Source organism: Lactuca virosa, chromosome 2, assembly GCF_052849685.1.
Source record: "Lactuca virosa cultivar CGN04683 chromosome 2, Lactuca_virosa_CGN04683_v6, whole genome shotgun sequence".
Taxonomy (NCBI): domain Eukaryota; kingdom Viridiplantae; phylum Streptophyta; class Magnoliopsida; order Asterales; family Asteraceae; genus Lactuca; species Lactuca virosa.
Window position 1 is genome coordinate 110,006,670 of NC_136427.1, and position 5,683 is coordinate 110,012,352.

Genomic DNA, 5,683 nt, shown 5'->3' on the forward strand with positions numbered 1-5,683 from the left:
TTTACCTGATTTTAAACTGTCATATCTCACTCATTTCTTAACCAAAATTCGGGATTCTTTTTCTGAAATATAATATTTTGAGTTAGCTTTCAAACCCATCTGACCTCACTGGAAAATTCAAACATTTCGATTTTTAGCAATTTTTACAAAACTGTTGCTCAATCAGCACCTTTTTGTGAATACTAGTTTTGTATTGCATGTTCAAAGGATTTATTCATCACTAAAAGTCATTCAAAAATTATTTTGAACTCTTAATATCATGTATTAATAGGTACAAAAATATCTTGATTCAAAAGTCTTTGTAACATGTTGCAAAAATTGTCATAGTAACATCAATAATCTTTACATAAATCATAAGAACCAAGTTTTCTCTATAATTTATTGAGCCTTTAGGCATGGTTTTCAACATCAAAAATAAGAAAAAAAAAATTTCATTGTTATTAAATTGTATGAAGATGCATTCTGGAAATTTTCAGCTCAATATATATTTTCTTTATTTTTATATGAAAATAATAAGAAAATAGAGTGTTAAATCATATAAAATACTTACACTAGTAAATAAGTTCTGGAAAAATTCTTGGATAATCCTTTAAGTTAATAAACATTGCCCATGAAGTTTCAATGACTTTTGTTACTGTTTAGTATGGTTTTTAATTTTCTTTTTATTTAGCTCTAATAAATCATAAAACCACTTTAGGGAATGTGAAAATATTATTTCTTATTTTTCGCAGCTTGTACCCTGTATTTAAGACTCAGAAAAATATTTTGGGAATTTTTCAAAATGTATATCTATTTTTCCATGATTTTTGTGTTTATAATGGATTAAAAACAGGAAAAATAGTTTTACTCATCCAAAATTAATAAAAATTTACCAGAAACTCTTATAATATGTTAGGATGATAAATAAAAATTTTGATGATTTTTATCTTCTGTATGCTATTTTTCTTCTATTTTCCCAAGATTTAATACACTTAAATGTACAAAAATCATAAAAATTGTGTTAAACTTTTTGAAAACACATATTAATAATTTTCCCAGATTATGTACACTGTAAAACAGTTACACAAAAATTATAAGAATTTTTCATGATAATTTACTATTTTTCCATGATTTTATGATTATTCATGGAATTAAATGGTGAAAAATAGTTAGACAAATCAAAAATTCAAGAAAATTTATCTTAAGGTGTTTGACTTCAATTAAAAATGAAATACAAAGTTTGGGAAAGTTTAGAACTAAATTGATTTCATTTTGAATATTTAATCATTGGAACACCTCTAAAATGTTAAATATTAACATTTCAATAATGGAAATTTTCCACTTAAATTGTTATATAACAATTGATTCTTTGAAACTTAATTTCCACAGAAAAATGTTTGTAACTTATCAATATTAAATTTTGACACATTATTGGCATAATTCTATTGTAGTAGTAAGTATACTAGTGTTAGATTTCGATTAGAGACTCACTAGTGAATACCATTATTGTAGGAATCGGTAGTGGTACACGTGGAACGTAGTTCAAGGCACCATTTGCATCATCTAAATGCATTGTGAGTATTCACGACTCCCCTTATTTTCAGTTTTTATGTTTTGGGGTGGAAAAGCATGTCCAAAAACCATTTATTATTCGTTGTATTTTATTTGACTCGTATAAACTTGGTTGCTATATTTTGCATATTGTGAGTATTCACGACTCCCCCTATTTTCAGTTTTTATGTTTTGGGGTGGAAAAGCATGTCCCGAAAAACTATTATTTGAATGTTGTATTTAAATTGATTTGTATCAAACATGATTGCTATTTTATTGCTATGTCTCTTTATGTATGTTTATGCAACACGGAACATGAGAACTTATCGTACTAAGGCCCTTCCCTTATCTCTAACCATTAACTCTTTGAGCCAATGGTCATTATGGATAGCGCTATTAGGAATTGACAACTCCTCACTCGCCCTATTGCTGGAGTGCATGATACCATATTCATCTATGGAACGATAAGCATAGATCTTGATAGGGCTTCAGTCATAGGTTTGGTTGAGACTCATTGTTTGCTCATACACATACAAACTCGTTTCTCGTTATAGCAATAAACTTGTTATTAATTATGGCAATGAACTTTGTTTCTCATTACAACAACGAACTTTTATTACTGAAAACTTATATACATGTTTTAGCAATGAAATTGTTTGCTCCTTGTAGCAACGAAATTGATTGCTCATTTTAGCAATGAAACTTGTTTACTCGTTTGAGTAACGAACTTTATCTTCCATGAGAATATGAATGTTGCATCTTATTTGGGCAACATACTTTATCTCTCATGATGACAAAGAACTTTGTTTTTACAAACTTATTTACTCATTTTAACAATATACTTTTATTATTGGAAACTTTTATCAAAACTTTGATTTCAATTCATGGAACCAATATTATTTTGTTTATCTGTGAGTACTCACCAACTATTTTTATAGTTGACGCTCGTTTTACATGCTTTTTCAGGAATCATCGAGTAAGTGGCACTTAGGGACACTTCACTTTTAGGAGCATTCGCATGTGTTGTATTTCAATTTACATTGTAATTTCTTTTAAAAGTTGTTCAAGCCCATTGTAAAATTGTAATGATTTTTAATACTATGGTTGGTGTTGTCTTTTAACTTTTGCTATGAAACCCTTTATACTGCCACGCCTCGTGTTTCCGCTTTAGCGGGGTGTGACACACGGCAAGGTATTGCAGGACCTATCCTCCCCAGAATCAACCGCAAGGAAACAACAACAACAACAACCGCAACAACAACAACAACAACAACACCAACAATAGCGACAATAACACGGGATCAAGCCCCATCTGCTATGGGTGTGGAAAGACAGGGCATATCCGTCGCAACTGCCCCAACACCAACAACTCTGGGAACGGAGGAACAGGAAGGGTGCTAGCTATGGGTCAGGGAGAAGCGGTTCAGGATCCTGCTGTTGTTACTGGTACGTTTCTCCTAAACCACACTTATGCATGCATCCTATTTGATACTGGGGCAGAACGAAGTTTCGTGAGTAATAAATTCAAACACTTATTAAAACAACAACCCCAGAAGCTTACTGAAACCTTCACGGTGGAAATGGCCAATGGGAAGACAGAGTCCACTGGGGAAATCTACATCGGATGTACCCTGACTTTAAATCACCACGTCTTTCAAATCAATTTAATTCATGTTTCCATTAGGAGTTTTGATGTGATTATCGGCATGGATTGGTTAAGCCCCCACCATGCTGAAATTATGTGTCACGAGAAGGTCGTTCGCCTTCATCTCCCGAATCACGAAACCCTAGTTATTTACGGGGACAAACCCAGCACGAGCCTTCGTCTTATCTTGTGCATTAAGGCACAAAAGTACCTACAAAAGAAGGACTTCACGTTCCTATCTCATATCGTGGATAAATCCAAAGAAGAGATAAATATTCGAAACATCCCTGTGGCTTGCGAATTCCGGGATGTCTTTCTGGAGGATCTTCCGGGAATACCCCCAGAAAGACAAGTCGAGTTCCGAATAGATCTAGTGCCAGGAGCTACTCCCATCGCCAAATCACCCTACAGATTGGCTCCTGCGGAGATGCAAGAGTTGTCCAGTTAACTCAGCGAGCTTTTGGACAAAGGATTCATCCGACCCAGTTTCTCACCTTGGGGAGCTCCGGTTCTCTTTGTCAAGAAGAAAGACGGTACCTTCAGGATGTGTATCGACTATAGAGAACTTAATAAGCTTACCATCAAAAACCGCTATCCACTTCCGCGAATTGACGATCTGTTTGACCAGCTCCAAGGAGCTAGTCACTTCTCAAAAATAGATCTGCGGTCTGGATACCACCAACTCAAAGTCCGGGAGGAGGATATTCCTAAAACCGCCTTCCGAACTCGTTACGGACATTATGAATTTGTCGTAATGCCCTTCGGTCTAACGAATGCTCCTGCCGCATTCATGGACCTAATGAATCGAATCTGCCGACCATTTCTCGATAACTTCGTCATCGTTTTCATCGACGACATCCTCATCTATTCTCGAAGCGAGGAAGAACACGGCCGACATCTCCGACAAATCCTGGAAACCCTGCGAACCGAAAGATTATACGCAAAACTCTTTAAGTGCGAGTTTTGGCTCCGAAGCGTGAACTTTTTAGGACACGTTGTTAGTCGGGAAGGAATTCATGTGGATCCTTCTAAGATCCAAGCCATCGAAGGATGGGCAATTCCAACAACACCTACAGAAATTCGCCAATTTCTAGGCCTCGCCGGCTACTACAGGAGATTTATTCAAAACTTCTCCAAAACCGCAAAACCACTTACCTCTCTTACGCAAAAGGGCGTACCCTTCGAATGGACGGACAAGCAAGAAGCTGCATTCCGAACCCTGAAGCAGGCACTCTGCAGTGCGCCGGTGCTATCGCTACCCGAAGGAACAGAAGACTTTATAGTTTACTGCGACGCGTCAAATCAGGGTTTAGGCTGCGTTCTCATGCAGCATGGAAAGGTGATAGCTTACGCGTGCAGGTAACTAAAGACGCACGAGGTAAATTACACCACTCATGATTTGGAACTGGGAGCAGTGGTCTTCGCCCTGAAGATTTGGAGGCACTACCTCTACGGTACCAAGTGCACCACCTTCACCGACCACAAGATTCTCCAGCACATCTTGAATCAAAAGGAGCTAAACATGAGACAACGAAGATGGGTCGAACTACTGAACGACTACGAGTGCGAGATCAAATCAGGGCAGCCCAGTTCGATGCTATGAAGGCAGAAAACAAAACAAGCGAAGCGCTGCGTGGAACAAAGAAGAACTTTGAAGTGAGAGAAGACGGAACAAATTACTTCATGAACCGCATCTGGGTCCCTAAACTTGGGGGATTCAGAGAGGTGGTCATGAACGAAGCCCACAAGACGCGATACTCCATCCATCCAGGTTCAGACAAAATGTACTTGGATGTGAAACAACATTATTGGTGGCCTAATATGAAGGCAGAGATTGCCACTTACGTTAGCAAGTGCCTGACTTGTGCTAAGGTAAAGGTGGAATATCAGAAGCCCTCCGGATTACTACAGCAACCAGTAATTCCAGAGTGGAAGTGGGAAAGGATTACCATGGATTTTGTGACCAAACTACCCAAGTCGACGGATGGTTTGGACACAATCTGGGTAATAGTTGATAGATTAACGAATTCCGCCCATTTCCTACCAATAAAAGAATCATACAAGATGGAGCGCCTGACAAGAAGCTACATCAAAGAAATCGTGAGACTCCACGGAGTACCGGTATCTATCATCTCAGATAGAGATAGTAGATTTACTTCACGCTTTTGGCAATCGCTTCAGAAAGCTATGGGAACACAACTTGACATGAGCACTGCCTACCACCCACAGACGGATGGTCAAAGCGAGCGAACCATTCAAACGCTAGAAGATATGCTCCGCGCGTGTGTGATAGACTTTGGAAAATCGTGGGATACCCACTTGCCTTTGATCGAGTTCTCATATAACAACAGTTATCACTCGAGTATCAAAGTTGCTCCTTACAAAGCATTATACGGGCGTAAATGTAGATCACCGTTGTGCTGGGCTGAGGTAGGAGACACCCAGCTAGCGAGAGGGCAAGCGCCAAACAATGCCTTGATGGGACCGGAAATCATACGCGAGACGACC